Source organism: Astatotilapia calliptera, chromosome 3 (genome assembly GCF_964374335.1).
Source record: "Astatotilapia calliptera chromosome 3, fAstCal68.1, whole genome shotgun sequence".
Lineage (NCBI taxonomy): Eukaryota > Metazoa > Chordata > Actinopteri > Cichliformes > Cichlidae > Astatotilapia > Astatotilapia calliptera.
In genome coordinates, this window is record NC_137424.1 from 33,799,166 (window position 1) to 33,819,634 (window position 20,469).

At 40.8% G+C, this 20,469-nt stretch overlaps 1 long non-coding RNA gene and 1 other non-coding gene across 2 annotated transcripts; both read left to right on the forward strand.

Annotated features, from left to right (window-relative positions):
• Positions 1–1,411: 1,411 nt before the first annotated feature.
• Positions 1,412–3,204, forward strand: LOC145426282 (uncharacterized). Its single transcript, XR_013906991.1, has 3 exons — positions 1,412–1,627; positions 2,776–2,870; positions 3,017–3,204. It is a non-coding gene; the product is annotated as an uncharacterized LOC145426282 (long non-coding RNA).
• A 4,915-nt stretch (positions 3,205–8,119) lies between these two features.
• On the forward strand, positions 8,120–8,191 carry trnaa-cgc (transfer RNA alanine (anticodon CGC)). The gene has a single exon. It is a non-coding gene; the product is annotated as a tRNA-Ala (tRNA).
• Positions 8,192–20,469: the final 12,278 nt, after the last annotated feature.

The window sequence follows — 20,469 nt, forward strand, 5'->3', positions numbered from 1 at the left end:
TTAGCTGCTGCCCCCTTCTGGACAGGTGAGGCAAATGCAAAAACAAAATACAGTACTGATTACCCAGAGCCTTGTATATGGATTGGACTGAACGAAATAGAGCAGAGATTTAAGAAAAAATAACGTTTTACTGAGAATCAGCTAACAGAATGGGGTGAGACACAAAGACAGAGCAAGATTGCACAGACACTGTGAGCTTGATTGAGTCCTTCATATCACTCAGCACGCACTGGTTCAAACAGAACCACAACATTTGCATAAACCGGGCGTACAGATTGGCATAAATTAAGCACAGGCACCAACCAGAGAGGAGTATGACCCTTAAAGGGATTGCCATGGCTGCTTATCTGTCGCCACGCATTAATAGTCAGGTCCTGATGTAAGGACACTGCAATCCGTGACCCTGCACTCCTTTGGCTAATGTGTGTGTCGCTGTGCATGACTGTTTATGCATTGTCACTTGTCTGTTAATGTGCATTCCCAGTGTGCACGCTTCTCCTGCATGTGTGCCAGCCAAAACTAGACACTAGCTTATGCAGGCCAAAGGTTGTCACTGGTCTGCAGGAGTGTGTGTGTGTGTGTGACTAATAGTGGAAGCTGGAGGGACTGTTATGGGGAAGAGGATGACAGAAAAGAAAATCAGACAGAGGAAAGATAGAGAGAGAGACACAAGCCATCTCCTCCAGCAAATGTAATTATATGGCTGGGAATCAGGGAGCTGATTCTTGGTCAGCTTTAGGCTGGGCGTACACACACATGATGTTGACCTTGTCCTCGTCCCTTTACATCATGGCAGACAGAGAAGCAGTGACTTGGTTAAAACGACAAAGAAAAAAATATCTTTGTCTGAAATCCATGCACTAAATCTAGCAAAACTGTGGCCAATCTAATTGCTGTGTAAGTAATGCGTGCACTCAAGGATATTAATTCTGTTCCAGTTAAAATTCACTAACAGCATGTGTGTGTGTGTGTGTGTGTGTGTGTGTGTGTGTGTGTGTGTGTGTGTGTGTGTGTGTGTGTGTGTGTGTGTGTGAGGGGGAGGGAGGGGTCACAGTAAGGCGAGGGGCTTCTGCCCCGAGGAACAGTGGGCCCACATGCACAGAAACAGTCGTTTAGTTAACAGCTTTCATTTTCCTAATTAAGATTTAGTGAATCCTGGTTTTCCATCTCTTTTTCTTTCCCCTCATACCTCCCTCACCCCAGCATCCCTGCTCCCCATTACGTTTTCCGCTTCTTGCGCTGCATCTGCACACATTCGCCCCGACACACGTCTCTTCCATATAAATATATCATTCACGCTATCAGTCTAACTGAACCATTGAAAATCATTGCAGAAATGTGCTGAATGCGTGTATTTCACCCAGAATGTCTGGCTAAACAAGATTACAAGAAGAGCGAGGGGTCAATCCTTACCCTCTGTGATATCCACTACTTGGTGTTTGTGTCGCAGCTGGCTGGTTGCCAACCGATTTACCCCCCCATGCCTCACCTCTGCTGAGGAGGAAATGGAACAAACAGCTTAAAACCTTTTCTACTAATCCCCCAACAATGGAATCTGCTGTTTTTATCGAGGGCGGAGATGGAAAAGATTTTAGGCAGTGGGGCTGAACCGCAGTTCTGAGCCCAGGTAAGCCTGGAGATTTGGTTCAATGGTCCAGTTAAAGCATTCGATTAGCTTCATTCCACCACACTGCTCCATGACCGGGTGGATTTTTGTCCAGGTTACGTAGAAGCCAAGTGTGAAATCTTAACCTACAAATAATAAGGGGAAGGTTTCCAGCTGCTCTTTTGCAACTGGAAATCATTTGAGTATTAGAAGCAATGTCTGAAGCCGACTTTGTTTCTTTGCACAGAATTGTCCTCTGCAAAAGATCCTGCCATCCAAATGTTGGAAGGTAGTCAAAAATTACCTCTTGCTTGAAGTGCTTCCTTGAAGCGAGTTTAGCACCTGACCTGTGGACAAGGTTGGAATAATTAAGCCTGGGTATTGTCTGAAGTTATCCTCTCTCACGCTTTTGGTCCTACTTCTGGAGACACTCCATTTGGTTCTTTCGTGCTCAACCGGATAATAGCGAGAACAGTTCAGGGCTGCTGCGCACATGTGAGAGCAGATTTGTTCACTCTGAGTCTAAATCATCTGAAGATGAGATTGCAGCTATGTTACAAGCACAGGAAAGTAAAGTACTGAGTGCACTTGCTTGAAGAATCTCACAATTGTGTAGTATTCAGCTGGAACTCATTAAAACTCTGCATTAAGCAACAATTTCTCAGAAAAGTGACAAGCTATCAACCACTATCACTCTCCAAATAAAGGTCAGACATAAAACAATCGGATGCTTCCTGTTGAGAGGATGTAACACAGTAGTCAGATCTTCACTGAGGTTTTATTGCCAGTGCGTCCACCCGTAGCCTTACAGAATCTTGCTATGATACGACATCAACTGTTGTGGCTACTTGAAAAACCTTGTACTTAATCCAAGGTGAAAGATTTCACCATCCTTTATCCAACTTTCCTCCTCAAACTTAACTTCTCTGTCATGTACACAGCAGCCAGAGGGGTTGCACGAACCTGACGAACTTTGAGCAATGTCAGCGTCTCACAATCTTTGAGCAAAGAGTCAGGTTGAGATAATACAAGGAAATCAAACACGACTTAACTGGTTGCAGTGATTAAGTGATAAGAGCTCATCAAAAATATGCAGTTGCGAGTCAGAAAACACATTTTCCAAAGCAGATTTCCAATGGAATTGGTTTTGCGTGCATTTTTGTCAACAGGAAGAGCGAGAAGAGATTTGCTTCCATACAGAGAAGACTTATCTCAGAATGCAGTGATTACGCACCTCATCTTGCTTTCAACTGTTATTAATCAGGTATGCCACATGCATGTCACATTGGATATAATGTAATTAGGTGTAACTCTCAGCTGTCTGGTGTCCTTAAATTTCTGCGTGAAATGCTCTCAGCGTTCACGTATTATAGCGTCAATCTTTCACCCCGTTCCTTTATTTCTTTCCAGGGTGTCATAAACACAACATGCATGATGCTTCCGAGAAACATAAACACATGTCGAGATGGTTCTCCTGTGGCTGCAGCTGAGGTGTTGCAACACAATGCTTGGCAGAGAAATCAAAGCTGCCTTGCACCATCACAAACATGGTGGATGTGCTTGTTTTCAGCATTAATAAAAGCGTCTTAATCAGTGAAGCATTAGCACATGTTAGCAGGTTTGGGGGTTTTGTGTGTGTGTGTGTGTGTGTGTGTGTGTGTGTGTGTGTGTGTGTGTGTGTGTGTGTGTGTGTGCTGGGAGAACTGTGCGCTAACCTTCGCTGTGTTGTGGGTCGAAGATGTTCAAACAATGCTAACTTCTTCATTATTTATAGACAATACAGAAGTGCAATCTAGCAACAGCAAACACATGAATGAGTACGCATACACACACACACACACCATCCTAAATCTTAGGATTAAAGGGATAATGTCAGCTATTCAGTGAGTGTCCAGTATGTAGGTAGCATAACCATTGAGCTGAAATAAAATCATTTACCTCGTCCTTGAAATAACCATAAGCTCTCTGTAAATGAAACATGCAGCTGTTCATCTGATGTCTTAGATTTAATGCCAAGATGTCTAATCAGTGAACGCAATGGTTGCTAATCAGGCAGCGATGGCCCAGTATGCCTACTGCATTAGCCACTGAGTCAACTGTGACCCCCGGACATGTTTCCTCAAATAGTGACCTGAGTCTTTATTTCCCCAAAGTAAGTGTAACAGGCCTGTATTTGAAGCAGACTTTTTTTCTATAATAAATTCAGCTGGCTCAGTATATGAGATCATCTTAGAGATGATCTTGTTCCGATGTCCCGTTACTGAGGCTGTTATTACTGTCTGATTAATGACACAGTTTAGGCATTATATGTCATTACTTAAGCAAGGTAGCATTAAACCCTCTGTGTACACTGATATGTGCATTAAACACAGCATAGAATTCTAAATGCTGATTAGCACTGTCTCCACCACTGACAGAGCATTACAGCAATCTGTGGTTTTTATTCGTGCAATGGAGTTAAAAATATAACTTTGATATATGTATATTCATCAAACACCAGTATTTAGATCAGTGATTACTTCACTGTGAAACTGATCACTGGTCATTCCAGAACAGAGCTCTGGCAGGAAAATTGTTCACAGTGCTAAAACAGCTACCCACTGCACTCATGGTGTCACAGCTTAGCCAGTCTAATATAAAGATAAATATAGACAAAACCTGATCAATTGACCAGAAAAGAAAATTGCACAAACATAGAACATCCAAACACATCATTTCAGTTAACTCAAACCCTCCATTTCTTAGCATTTGAAGCGTTAGCACCTGAAACATTCGCAGGATGGGATTGCTTTCTGCTCTGAACTGGAGCTTTTATTTTCCAATCAAGCAATACCTGACTAGTAGCTAAAAAAATGAATAAATGGTTAGCTTAATGTTATGTAAAAACAGATTAATTATTTGTAAAATATAACGTTCTCCATTAAATTTAGTTCTGTGGGGAAAAAATAACAATGATTAAATTAAATGAAATTAAAAATTTGTAACATGTTATACTACTTTATGAGTTCATGTGATCTGCTCGGGAACAGGTACATCAATCAACCCAAAGAACTGTTTTTGCGCATTCATTTTACTGAGAGTATGATGAAAGAACATTTTGAAATATAATTATACAGTATCATTTCCCTGATGGGAAAGATAAAGTATAATTACCCTGCACTGCACTAACCTAATTCCATACATATGATATTGTGGTAGATTGATTCAACAGCAGATGGTGCTATCAATTATTGAGCCTGTGAAGATGACTCAACCCCCAGTCGGATTAAGTAGATTACCCCAACATCAACTCCCTTATGTACACAGCATTATGCTGATCTAAAGATGAATAGCCCCTGACAGAACCGCCTCAGTCTATCTATCTATCTATCTATCTATCTATCTAGCTAGCTAGCTAGCTAGCTACCTACCTAGCTACCTACCTAGCCTGCTATCACTCGGTCTTAAGACTTTATTGTCCCCAGGGAGTATTGTGTATGTTTAATGTATACATTCTTTTGAATCTGACCTAAATATGCTACATGATGATTTCTCTGAGCATTGTCCCACTGCATACCATGATGGAGGCACTTCCAGTATATTCAGCGCTCCACCCAACACGATGCACGTCCCCTTAATCCTGTTAACCCACTCCAACTGTGTGGAGAGAGGAGAGACTAGAAGAGAGCCCGGGGCGAAGACGACATTGTACCCCTCCACCCCGCTGAGATCCAATTGAAGAAACAAGTGCTTGGTACAAAGTGAAGCTCCTTGGCTCGCTGGGACATTAATACATGACTAGTGTAAAAAAAAGGGGGGGGGGGGAAAGAAGTCTCTGTGATCCATAGCGTATAAATGTGAAATACAAGATTTTGAATCCGGGGGTGCAGAGGAGGAACCAAACGTTTGTGTAGGTGTTTATAGCTGCTCATGTTGTGAAACATCTAATCTACAGGTGAAGCAGCCAACAGATGTCTTTATAAATAATTTTATTATTTAGCAATGCCTGTATCTGTCTCTAGAATTACTATCTATTAACAGCATTAACTACAATAACTTCTTATTCACTATGAGCTACAAAACAGCCATTTTCCATTGATGTTGTTACATTTTCTGCTACTTTCATAACAAGCACCACTGTTGCACTTCTTGTAGTACTCTACAAACTACTTTTGCTAATGTTCGTAGTCAACTTCCACATGACTGCTTTGAATTGTATCCAAAGCTTTTTAAAAATCAAACGCTAACCTTACCACCACCCCTTGCTTCAGAATTTCATCACAAAATGAGTGTGAAGTTTGTGTTTTTGTCATTTGTTTACTTGTAGAATGTACTGGGGTCATTGTTTGTTAGTGGTAAAAAAGTGACCTCTAGAACGGTAAGACAGAGCCTTTGTGCGCTAAGCTGTTCTCAACAACATGTTTTGATTCTCACCCAGCCCGATAAAGTAGTCTTAACCCAAAAGAGTGAGGGTGTGGGTGCACTGGGCATTGTTAGCTGCAGTTATAATGTCTACACATTTTAGAGTATGAATAAATGTGCATTTTAAAGAGGAATGACATTCAAGTTATGTCACTATGGTAGATTTCACAGTAGATTTTTTTTTATTGCAGAAGCACCCTTGTAAGTGGAGTCCCCAGTGCCGGAAGATAAACTGCTGTGGGTGGCTGATAGCGCAGAGATTTTAAATCCTTTACAGTAAACATTGCCGCAGCTTTTGACTGGCTCTGGTTGCCTCTGTCGGCTTTATAACTGCGCTGCAATGTGGGCCATAGCAGATGTGGAATATTCCCATTTCAGAGTTGCATTGCTCAAGTCCTTTCTGTGTCAAAGCATTCATTGTTTGAGGAAAGCTCTGGCTGTGCTGGAGTCAGATCTATAAAACTGTACAGAGTCCAGCTTTAGTACTGAGCCTATTTTTATACTGTACCCAGAACTCAGCGCATTACACACTCTGTACAACATTCCTAATGCATTCAGTTCTAGGTACAGTGTAAAATGTTAAGTAAGGTAACAAAATCATTAAAGCAGCTAAAATGAGCAGTAGCTGGCTGCAGCATTTGACTTAATTACCGTCCTCCTTATGCACAGCTACACAGAGCTGCCACATGGCTGCTTGTTTACATTCGGGAATAGGTGGAAAATTTCTGTTTCCACCTTAATCTTAAGTGCATTCACATGGTGTTGGAGTCATCGTAAGAAATTAGTTCCTGAAATTTCACATCAAGGTGGAACAATCACTTGGAAAGCTGATGAAATATAAGGAAGTTTGGTTAGAGGTAGAAAAATGTTGACCGTTGGTGCAAATTTACATACTGCAGGTAATAGGGAAGAGGGGCTGAGCGGGGGAATCCAATGACGATGTTAATGCACTTATTCTAAATATGGCAACTTAAAAGATAAAAGAGTCTGACTTTCAGTTTATACAACTTTCTTGTGCCAAATTAGATCTGCTTAAAAACTGCCTGGGAAATAAAAAGAACCTCTTCTTTGGCTCAATTCACTTAAATCCATCGTCTGCAAGTATGCTGAAAAGTAAGATGACTGCATTATAAGCTTTTCAACCTCATTTACAGGAAAAATTACATTTCTGTCAGACTGTGTAAGATCACATTCAAATAATTACACCGCAGCCAGGACTGAAAGGATGAGAGATGGTGATTATGTAGTGGAAGCAGATTATTTCATTCAGCTGATTCAGTGGCTGATTACACAGTTTATAGTGCAGTGTGGATCGCTGATGAAATAATTCTTTGGCTTTATGTGTCTGCAGTTATATAAATCCTCAGTGTGATATGTTGAACATCATGTTAAAGGTTTATGTCGCATATCGCTCATATCTGCGATTCTTTTGGGGCCAAATGACTGATTTTTAAATGAAGTGTCATTACTAGCAGGAAAAAACACGCCGCTCGCTTTAAATAGGCTTTTTCATGCTGAATGAATGAGTGATGAGTGAGTCTCCATTTACTGTAACATTCAAATTCATTTAACTGTAACAGCCTTCAAATGTGAGCTGGAAAATGAAGCACATGCGCTGCACTCAAATAGTATATTTGATCACGATGCCGTAAAATTGACTCTAACTGCGTTTTGTGCTCATTTAACTTTTAAAACATGGAAAGACTTACAAAATTGTTGCAGATATTACCTTTTCAGTGACTCCACACTCAAATACAGAACCAAACATATCACTTTAAAGCAGAATGCTATCTTCTGTCAAACACTTAAACGTGTCCAGTGATATTTTTGACCACTGGCAGAGCTGTGATCAAGTGCGTCAACATCTTATCTGCACTCTGCAGATCCACACGAATTTGCATGCTTGTTTTAAGGCTTTTCTTCTGATTTACTGTTGGTGGCTGTAATGTGCACTGTGTGCATGGTAATGAGCCATCAAGAAGACTGTAAATACAAGAAATGTCAGTTTGAAATACTGAAAGACTTAAAACACAATGTGTTTTAGTGAAGCTTGCTTAGTTTAAACCAGCCTCTCTCTCACACACTCTGACATCAATACCATAGCATGCAGAGGGGGATGTAGCTCAGTGGTAGAGCACGTGCTTCGCATGTATGAGGTCCTGGGTTCAATCCCCAGCATCTCCATTTCTTATCTTATCTATGTCAGCCTATATAACAACAAATGGCACAAAGTGTTTACCAGAATAGGCAATAATTCCTGATGAAGGGGTGAATGACAAAGCAGCAGTAGCAGCGGCTCTCCTCAACTAAATAAAACCTCTTTTGTTTGAAATATATGAGCATTTAATTGACTTACCTGTCCTTTCATCTGAAATTTGTGATAAATGAGTGTGAAACATGGGTCACATGCAAAGTCCTCTCATCATATTCTCTGATTATGTTATCTGTCTCTATCTGCTGATCTCTATTGTCCATGCCAAATTTGCAAAATGAGAATAAGAGCGCAAAGAGAGTGAGGGTGGAACAAGGAGCAGGAACAAAGAGAAGGAGTAAATTGATCCTTGGCTGATGGAAATTGAAAACGCTTCGATGAAGAATGCCGTCTTAGCGTGCGAACACGATGCCATCGTGTCTATTAAACAAAGGACACGGTTCAATAATCAGCGCACGAGCAAGTTTTATTAATTTCATCAGGAAGGATGAACAGGTTTGTGCAGGGAAGGCGGGAGGGATGAATCCAGCTGGGTGTCTGCTCACATGACAACAGCTCCTTCATTTTAAAGATTTTGCAAGCCAAGACTGAAAGAAATTCAGAGGGGATTAAAAAGGGGGAGAGGAGGAGTGACAGGAGGACAGGAGGGAGGAGAAAGAGAGTGGCATCTGTCCCTCCCAAACATCTGCTCGTTGATTAGCAGGAGAGGAGAGGGGAGCAGAGGAGGACAGGAGAGGAGAAGAGGGTTTAAAGTTGGTTTGAGCGCTTAAAATAGCCATGGTGGAGTGGAGCACAGGAAATAAATCACACGTTCTTTAAATACTGCATGAGATTAGAAAATATATTATTGAAATGTGAGTCCATTTTATGAAAAAAGTGCTCGTCTCTCATGGTGAGTAAAATACAGAGTGCAGCGTCTCATCCATGGCTAATGTTTTTCCTCCTACTGTACGTGTACACTAAAGGGAAAGCAGCCTGATGTGTGCGTACGTGTGGACCAAAATCTATTCATTGTCTCTGAATTGTTATGAAGTATCTTTTAAAAATGAGTCCTCTTGGCTACTCTTCAGCACAGAGAAGCTATCATTGCAGTGGAACCAAAATAAAATATCGGTGCTGTGATAAAATTAATCTTAGTGCATTACAGCGGGCTGGATTTTGACCTTTCTAACAAACGGCATCTTGGGACACGTTGACACGCTGCTTTAATGGTCTAATATTAGATTTCTCCTTTAAAAACTGGCTGTATCCACAAATTTAGCTCCACTTACCTGCTGTCACACTGATAAATAACAGTTCCCCCCCCCCAAGAGCTGCACTTAATTGAATTGTGAAGACTCCATAAAGTGCACTGAAGTGTAGGGATGGGTACCGGTATCTGCCATAATGGCACCGGTTCTGACATAAACGGTAGTAACCAGACCGAAAAGCAGTGCACATTTCAGTGCTTTATTTTCCTGAGATGTCATACACTTTGGATTCCAGCCAATCATTTTACCTTTGCAAGCGTAGTAGGCGGGCCCAGGTACGTGCTTTCTTTTAGAGCAAAGCTACAGATTAAAAATGCCGAAAGCAAAGCAGTCAAAGTCCGGCTGTACTTCACAGCAAAAGATGCAAACTCAGCAGCCTGCAACAAGTGCTTTAAGGTGATACTGTGCAAAGGAGGTAACTCCTCGAATCTGATGAAACACCTGGCGACGTATAGCATTTTGTTAAAAGCCGAGAAATGCGCCGTATTTGATAGGTTGCTGCGAGACCTCACACCGTGCACATCTACTGCGGTTCCCTGCAGTGTTGGGAAGGTTACTTTTAAAATGTATTCCATTACAGAATACAGAATACATGCCCCAAAATGTATTCTGTAACGTATTCCGTTACGTTACTCAATGACAGTAACGTATTCTGAATACTTTGGATTACTTAATATATTATCATGCTGTTTACAACTACGTGAATGTACTATTGCTGTGATTTAATACTGTTACTGAAGGTCCGCGGCTCCGAACCGTAGTAAAGGGACCTCTGGCTAATATGGTGGGTTCTGTGTCGGGCTCGTAGCCGAAAAATAGCTTTACTTTGTTGTCTGGGTCAACTTTGCTTGCGAGAGACAGAGAGAGGCGTTGAAAGACTGCTCCAACTGAACTTATTGTTCCCCAACACTGGTTGCCTGTTATCTGACCCGGAGTTAGCAACATCCCCCAAAAACCCGAAGAGGAGAGTCCTGGCCCCTAGCCCTGCCAGTGTAGCAGAAATGATGACGAATGATGACGGCAGCAGCAGCCGTTCTTCTCGGCATGAGTAGCTTAATGTTGTTCGTGTGTAATTTACGTTGAGTAGGCTAACCACGTTATGACATTAATGCATGTGAGGTGAACTAGCAAACATCATCATAGCTACATGCGGCTGTCTTCTTGTTTGATGGCAGATACTCCCTTCACCCTGGCCAAAAAGGCTAAAATGACCAAAGAAAAAGTGGAAAACAGCTAAACATGAGAGGTTTTTGGACAAAGTTTGTGTTTTTTCCATTGTTTAAGCACTGCTTCCAGCCAAGAGTGATGCCATAAATCCCCTATAGCTGCAGAAAAGGCTAACATTGTTATCTTTTTACAAAAAAACAGCTGAACATGAGAGGTTTTTGGACCAATTTTGTGTTCTCCATTCTTTAAGCACCGTTTTGAGCACCGTTTAAGCACCGGCACCGTTTCAAAAGTACCGGTTTGGTACTGGTATTGGATAAAACCTAAACGATACCCATCCCTACTCAAGTGAATGATGTTATAAGTGTACTTCAGTTGTAACGCTGAATACAGCTTCCACTAACTGCTGATGTTCAATATAATTGCTACAACTGCATTGTGATCACAGTTTATGTACCAGGAGATCAAGAACGAAAACATTTTTTAGACAACGTCAGAAAAACCCGCCCCCACCCCAACTGATTCTGTAAACAGGTAGTTCTCAGGGGTAAATTTAAGTCGACAGGGAGTTGAATACCTTTCTGCTCGGGGGGCGAATTGTGGAGAAACATGCAGAATAATCACGCAAAAATGTCAGAAAGGATTACATCAGCTTAGGCTCGCTCCTTTGAACACGTCCATCACAAAGACATCTCATCCCAAAGTTGGTTTCTTTGGAAATTAATTAAGAAGAAATCATCCATAAATAAACGGATGTTTTCCCACACCTTTTGCTGTTATTTGACAGCAGAGTGACGAGTGTTAGAGAAGCTAGAAGACTACAATAAACCTATTATAGTGGTGTCGTTGCTGCGGCTTAATAAACCAAATTGTCTCACTCTACTGTTTCATAGATTTTAACATTACTGCTCTGATACTGACCTTATTTAAAAGTAGGTTTTTTAAGTAGTGTGTAAAAACGCTACAGCCTGTTCTTCATCTGCTTAGTGAATGGATGATTCCTTAATGGAAATTAGAATATATCTCCACTTCCGAAACTTCGACCTAGCTGGAATCAAAACAAGCTGCAGCACAAACTAACATGTGTTGGATGCTCCTGATCCACGCTAAAGCTCCCGTTCACCTGTTTATTTCCAGCCTGGTTTCTGCCTCGTGCGCTCCTCTTTCACTCTAAATTACTTCGTTCTCATCCCAGGAGCATTAATTAGTGGTGTTATGTCATAGCCACTGGAGTGGCTCATGTACGCACAAGGTGTCCTTTTGCATCTGTGTCCTGACTCAACGGGTTATTGCGTTAGCGAGACAGAACTTCACCAACGAGGGAAAGCAAAATTAAGAAGTGAGCGAATGAAGAACAAAAAAAAACAAAAGACGTTGTCAAGCGCAAAGATCCCAACTGAACACAAATGTACATCACAAATGATGATGTGACAGACAAACCAAAACACAAAAAATGTGTCTGTCTGTGTACGCGTTTCCATTTGGAGAGTAAACAGAGACGGTTTCTAATCCACTGCAGTCTTCTAAAATCCTATGTACATCATTGGATGTGAATGATGTAATCGTCTGCCCACTGAGTGACTGACATGTGGGTTGGAATAGGGAAGTGAACAGCGGCGGAGTTCACAGAAAACAAACATTAAAGAATCATAAATTCCAGCATGAAAGCACAGACTGGCTGAAGTGGACACTTCACTTCATTGTTTTCAACACTCGGTTCTAATTCAGCTCTTTGCATGTTATAACTTTGCTCTTCTCAGCAGCTGGCTGATGGACCAACAACAGGACAGGCAATACTGGCTCACAGTCTACCATATATGTACCACATATTTTTGATACCACCCCCATTAACAGTAACCACTCTGTTCTACCCCTGCTCAAGCGCAAAGCAAGTCTTGGCACCATATAAATCCTGTAGCTTGTTCATCAAGGTACCAACAGTAAAGAAAACCTTTTGCCCAACAGGAAGACCCAGGTGGCATCTTACAAAAAATGATTATACAGAATCTAAACTCTCTTTTCATTCAGATAAACATGGCATCAGCACCAACATGCTGCCCAAAAGTGTTTTCTTTCACAAAAGCCTCCCTGCGCACAGTCTGCACCTGCTGCACGGTCGTAATGACTGAACTCAAAAGGGTCACAGGTTCTGACTTTGTTACCTTGAGTAAACTCATCAAGGAGCAAAAAAAGAAACTATTCTTGATGTGTTCTTACATAAGCTCATCTATTAATGATGCTTGTCATGGCTACAAGACAGTGCTGCGCTTTTTATTCTTCCTCTTTTTATTGTTCAGTCCTCATTTATTTAGTGTGGCAGCCGATTTGCTCTATCGTTCAGTTCCTCTTTCATCGGCTCACTCTCCTCTGTTTTCCTCTATGTCCTCGACCCTTCCTCCAGCTCTCCTCCACTCTGGTGCGTCTCCTTTGAGCTCCGTCAGCTCCCTGAAGACAGAAGGGAAAGCCGGCTTTGGGGGAAGGGGCGATAAGGTGGTGGTGGTGCTGATGGGGGATGAGGAGAAGGGTGTGAAGAATGGTGTTCCCAGAATGTCAACACCCACACATGTGCACATTTAACCTACATATATCTACACACACATATGTGCACACACACACACACTGGAGATCTAGCTCTGTAGCTGCCACTGTGCCCACTGGCGCACACACAAAAATGTAGATACAACTGCTGCCAGTCGTTCCACACTAACACCCCCCCCCCCCCCCCCCCCCCGGAGGCCCCTATATGCATTAATTGGTGTAATTATATTTGCATAAGGGTGTCCTGTTTCAGCTAACGACATGCACCACAAACACACACACTGCAAGTTTTAATAGGCAGGATAATTGAATATGGTTCTCCCGCTACTGCCCCGAAGGCTCTTTCCACGTGTACTGCAGAGGGTCGCGCTTTACATTTGCTTAGATAAATAGATACACATTTGCCTGCGGTGCAAATTCTAATCATAAACTTCAAAGGTTAATCATCATATAGCTGATCAAGAGCGGTAATGTCCTGTGTCCAAAAAATTGAAAACAGAGAAGATAACCTTAAAAAAAACACAAACACACACAGCATTGAAAACAAATCTGCATATTTGTCAAGGGCTTGAAGTGGAAATCAACTTGACATTTTCCCGAGTGTAATGCTTTTTTACCCCCCTTCTAATCATTACTGGGTTACGTTTAATAAGTGAGACCGAAGAATGCGCGCTACTTGTTTACAACGGCCGCAACATAATTACCACCCAAGCCATGCAGTCGGAGACGCTGATTAAAGGAGTTACAAGAGACAATTAGTTGTTTTCATTATCGCTGGAGTAATTGGAAGAAACCTTGAGTTGGCCTGGATGGATTTACTGTACGGGTAATTATATCTCGTATTATACAGTACATTTTAATTTCAACTAGACAACATTAGGCATCGTACCAAATCCCAAAACATTAATTACTTGAATGTTGCCACTACAGTAAAAATTTCCAGTTTTGCCCACTCAAAGACTGTGACCGTGACCTTTAAGGCCACAGTCACACCAACATAACCAAGGAACTTTAGCCAGGTTCACTTCTGGCCAGAGCCCAGAGTGCAACAGTATCTCCCAAAGCATTACCACCACTGGCCAGATTAACGCTGTGCACATCCCTGCTGGATTATTTTCTAGCAAGTACACCTCATTTCTGCTGATATCCTCACCAATATTGCAGCAAAAGATTAGTCCCATTAATGCCTTCATGATAAATTGTTGGACTCTGGCGATGTATTGATCTGAAAATCTCTTGGACTGAGACTTTCCAATTTCTATCAGGCAGTTGAATGCACCCTTGGAGACAACTAATCCCTGCTTACAGTCGTTTTGTGCTCAGCCTCCATACGTCAGCTACCTTTTCTCCAGTAACATGGCGCCAGTGCTGGAGTGGAGCACACTGATAACCAGCCAACATTTACTGCTCCCTCTGAGCTTTTTAGAAGCAACACCGGTGTGTTTTGGTCTGGATTGAGCACCAGCAGAGGAACAGGGGCGCTTCATCTAAACTCTGAGTGATTGGATATCATGGAGGCCTAAAAACAAAGGTGTTTCTGGGATTTCACAAGTATCTAAGTAAACAATAAAACTATATTAATCGATATTCTTACCTGACAAGCTCTTACATTTTGCCTGAATGCAATGGTAATGGGTTTCACTGCTCAAGCAGACACCCAGCTGGAGATACTGGCAGCATTAAACATGCTCATTGAAGAAAAATATAATTCCTCAGAAATCACTGTGAGTGTGATTTCCTCTTACTGACATGCATCATCTACATTACATCCTACTGTACTATACATTGCTACTGTACTGAATGACATGTTAAAGTATAGAAAAGGTATAGCTTTACAATAACAACCAGGCTTTACTGTCAGAAATCTCAGAGATGTTATGGACAAAATGAAAAGAAATAAAAAAGAAAGCTGACTTATTCACACAGGTGACGTTCAAGACGATTAAATACGTTAGGAATGAGAAGAAACTGAAAGTGAATGGAAATGCTCTGTAACTGTGGCCAGCTGCCGGTCATAATGCAATGTTGCATTTTTTAGGCTTTTCTTTTACAGTCACTGAATACATTTTTCTTTTCTTGCTTTGTTAACCACATCTCCCTTCCCCCTTTCTGTCTCTCTTTTTCATTTACGAACTCACCTCACCTACGCTATCCATCGCTCCCCTCTCCTCCTCCTCCTCCTCCTCATTTTCTACACTCACCAAGCCCCTTGCCTAAAAATGAAATCTGATTTTCCTTCTTTCCCTCTCACACTTTCTCTCTCTCTCTCTCTCTCTCTCTGTGTGTATGAGGGTCTCTGGGTCTTTTGTTCATCCACCCGCTCATGTGGCCTCCTCTGGTTGCCACGGCAACCGGGTGTATACATACAGTTGCTCCAGGAGAGGAAAAAAATTGAGATGGAAAAGAGAATGGGATGCAGAGAGATCCGTGAGAGGGAGAGGGAGGCTGAGATGGTGTCAGGGGAGACGGAAAGAGAAAGGGTTAAAAAAAATGGTAGAGATATAGAAAAAAATGAGAACAGGACTTAGAGGAATATGAGAAAAAAATGTAAGGGATGACAAAAGGATACAGAAAATGCTGGAATGAGAAAGAAACTGATATTTATTTACCTCCTGCAACAGCAGTACTTTTTTCCCCAGCTGAGATTTTTCTCTTCTGAATGAAATAAGTCTCCAAAACCCCTCGAACAAATTTATAATTTGTAATTCAGCTCTCAGCACACAGCAGTTGGATCCATTTGCTTGGCAGATGATTTTTTTTTTTAAAGCACAGCAAAGTTATAATCTAATCTTCTGCCCTGTGTCTTTCCTATCAGCAGCTAATATTAGCAGAATATAATTAAAATGGAAAATGTTCTGCAGAACTAACAAAAAAATGCATAGAAACAAACCAGCTATAAATCCTTTCTTTCTAAACCATAGAGATTAATAAGGAAAAAAAAGATTTTAAAGTTGTCACGGTTTCTTACCCATAATCCCATTATTACACATTTGAAATTAAATTCATAGTTTTACCAAAAATATGTCATCTAATAAAGAAAAAATGAGGCAGAAATATCATTAATTCAAATTCTTTATAAATATTTTTGCTCCTTTTTTATGTTATCTGTTCCTTAAGTATAACATAAAAGAGAATTTTTCTTTTTTCTTTAAGAGCATAAGAAGGAGAAGCTAAATGAAGCTAAATCAGGCAGACGTGAACCAAAGGTAAGAAAAAAAACATGAAACCAGTTCAGAGAGACACAGAGAGAAACAATAAATATCTGTGTCCGGGCAGCATTTTTCTCCACCCAGTTGTCTGTGTTTGTTGTATTAGAAGCCCTGTAGGAATCCAAACCCTGCAGACAAGCAGCCATCTGCCATGCTGGCTCCAGTCCAGCGATGCTCTGCAGAGCCAAGATGGCATCCAGTCACACGCACGCAGAAGAACTGCATCCAAAAATTCACAGTCCAACGAGACACGTCTTAGATATGTTTTAAAACACATGAAGTCATACATGTAGAGAGATGGTCGATTCATTTCTATACTGGATTATGGAGTGTGGAAATAAACTCATTTAGTTGCTGCTTTTCAAGAAAAGATTTATAAAAACGGATTTGCTGTAAACGTCTGGCAACATAATAACAGTGCAGAGATGAAAAAAGTCGAGACATAATAATGGTTAGTTGTGTGCGCGTGTGTGAAATGTCCTTCTCAAATATTATTTGACATACTGTAAAATTCAATTCAAGGCAAACAGAAGCAAACACTTGATACAGGATTATTTTTAATTAGATCAAATGAAGACATTTTGGAGTAAAATACATAAAACGCAATCAAAAAGGAAAGAAGTCTTTAAGATCGTCCTGCTGCTATATTTGGATCTCTCAGTGACAGCCCCGTTCTGTCCCCATGCGCTTGTGCCTCTCTGTGCCTCTCTGATGCACGCTGGTTCCCCTCCAGCGTGTCAAATTATAGATAAATCAACCTGATTTTAATTTGATGGAAGTAGAAGAACTCGCCTAGGAGAGCTGGAGGTGAGTGAAGGTTGTTTTGGTGCAGCCAAAAGACTCCTCGGGATGTTAAAGAGGAACACAGACAGTCTCACCCTGTGGGACAATTTCACGATGCACAACCCATCAATGTCAAACCCCCCCAACAACAACGATATGCTCCTGCTAGTGTTTCTTACACAAAGCCATGACACTGTGGGCTCTTTGAAATATAAGATAATGGACAAATTTGAGACTTATGGTGAAATTTCATAAATACATTTTATACTGGGACTTTCAGGAAGCAATTTAACACAGCATCTGCACTGAAAGAAGTGATTGTGATGGAGAGATTTGGCATCTTTCTAGTCATGCCAGAAATGAATCAGCCAGAAATGATATGTCTCCCAGTCATTTTATCATGAATAAAGATTTTAGCTTAATAAAATTCACAAATTCATAAATCAAAATTACATCTAGTTCTTCCAACTTCCAGCTTGTAATTACAGTTCAAATTAGGCTACAGGAACTGCAGAGAGTACTGTGGAGACTGGATTATCAGCAGAACTGTGAAGGAAATTCTTTAATCACTTGAAGGATCTAAATTTGAAAAGTACAAAAGCATACTTTTTTTTGGAGACGGTATTTGAAAGCATAATTTACAAAAAGGGCTTCACCATTTCTTTTTTTAAAAAAGGAAAAAGCAAGAGGAAAAGTGACAGGAGAAAAGGAGATAACTTCAGCTACAGCCAACTTTTTCTCTAGCTTGCCACCAGAGACGCAGCCTGAACATTAACACTAAGTGACATCTCGTTGGTGCTGCCACGTGAACTGCTTTGAAGAGTTGGTGGCCGCCTGCATGCGTGGCTGGTGACCTGCTTATATGAAGACTGACTGAGTTGGAAGCTGATAAAGAAACGACAAATGGAGCAGAAAGGAGAGACGGAGGGAGGCAGACGAGCTATCAGCTTCATAGTGATTAACCATCCAAACACACTAACCCAGAGCTGTAGAAGGATCATGATATGATACTCTGATCTCCCACTAATGCAGACACATTGGCATCACTCCATCTCACCCAACACACACTCTTCTGGCAGCTCTTCATTATAATCTCTACTCTTTCTCATGCACACATATAGACTCACATGCTGGCTGCCAGAATGCTACAACACCCAAATCTAAGAATCTGTATAGAAGTTTATCCTGTTATTTAGAGACTCTCATTCGTGTTTAATTTATTCATCTCATTCTTCTCTTTGAACCAACACCTTTGTAACCCATGATGGGTGTAACATGCTCCAAAAGTAACACATTACTGTAAACACGTTACATTTTTCAGTAATGCGATGATGTTATGCATCACTCTGCTAAAATGAGGAATTCAATTGCATTTACAATTGCACCATTACTTGCATTAGAAAGGTTTCTTAGTTTTCTGCACATGGGGTGGGGCTAGAAAGGATTAAAAATGTCAAACAAACATGTTTTTTCTTCCTTCACATTTGCGTTACGATTAGCTGATTTTAATATGTGTGCATAAAATGGGGAGGAGCGGAGATACTACTTTTATTTTTATTGTATGAAAGGGCAAGAGTGTGATGGTAAACTGTAAACAGCATCCATAACAGAAACAGCTGCATCACAGTGCTAATTCAACATCGGCTCTTTGCTAGCATCTGCACAGATAGCATGCTAACACAAACCTAGCAAAGACGCAGTGATGTTCTCAGCCCAGCAACCGGAGTCTGAACTTCAGCAGGTAACAAAGCACTGATGGAACCTCATTTTCTACCTGTAACTAATGTTTCTACAGTAGAGTCAATGTGGCAATCACTTTGAAGTCTCTTTGGAGGGTTTTCACCGCCCTTGTGTTGTCAGCCATGTTTAGATGTAAACACTAATAGAAAGATCTGTGTGTGCCCTCATTAAGACAGGGATTTGTGTTGGTGTGTGGGACTGTAGCCGCGGGTTTGTATAGTTAACTGGTAATTACGCGACAGTATGTTTCAAGTCATTTTACAGAGTAACAAAGGTAATTTAACACATAGTGTTACATGTTTACTTTTTCTGGTGAGTAATTAGGTAATGTACTACATTACTTTTAAGAGAAATAATGAGTCTTTGAATAACAACCCTAGCACTGTTTGTACCTTGAGAACATCACTGGGAAAGTTTCAAAGGAAGGGACAGCTAAGAATGTAAGAAAAGAAGGAACACTTCCAAGTCTTACAAGCAGCATGTAGCCTAAAGGAAAGATAGATGAAAGAAAAGCAGACTAAAAATGAAGTGGAGAGAACTGAAAGGCACTAAAACGAAGGGGTTAAACTTTGAATAAAAAAGTACAATAAGCACTTTAAATGAGTAGAATCTTTTGGGTTGCAAAGGCGCTTCTATTTTATTGCTAGCAGTTACAAGGTTGGCACCAAGTGGGTTCTCTCTTTATTTAAATATTAACTTCTATGTTAAAATCAGTGTATAATGAATGGATATGTGTCTGTACGGCACACAATTTTTATGCATCATTACTCTGTTCTGTAACAAGGACAAGCTTGTTCATTAGTGAAGACGCTCATAAGGGCGAAGAAATTGCAAAAATCTGTTATATGAAGTTTAACTTCTGTGAAGTTTGGCCTAGAAGTCAGTAGCAAGCTGTCTAGACAGCACTGACCTTTGAGGGGACAGACAGCCAAAGAGTAGAACAAAGTATCAATGCTTATTAGCTGGGTTGCAACACTCCTGTTTTCCTATATATTTTTTCTTCCTCTCCTGATCTACAAAATATCAATGGTTTGCAGACAGTTATGCAATGAATCGTTTATCTTTTTAAAACATTGCAAACTTTTGATTAGCGAGCTAAGTCAACACGCTAACAACTCTGATAACTGGCCATTAGCAAACTTGTTAGCTTCGAGAACATTAAGATTTCTCTTCAGTAGAAAAAAACATGGACTCCATATTCCAAGCTGGCTTTCAGCATTATGTTTCAAGTTAATACTCATATTTAATACTTACATTTCTAACTTCGTTTCAGAGCTTGGAAGAAATTAACTGGACTTCAAATTTAGAGGTGGTTCTAGGGTTTGTTGACCCACTATTGATTATCTGAGTCATCACATGAGCCAAAGTGTGAAAAAAGGCATTGGTCATTACTATGACTGGGGGTCAAGGGTGAAATCACTGAGACCTTGCCCGACCCTATTATCACTTATTGAGGTCACACGAGACAAGAGGACATAGATGGCCTGTAGTTACCATTCACCAGTGGACATATACTGATCAGGCATAACATAATTACCACTGACAGGTAAAGTGAATAACACT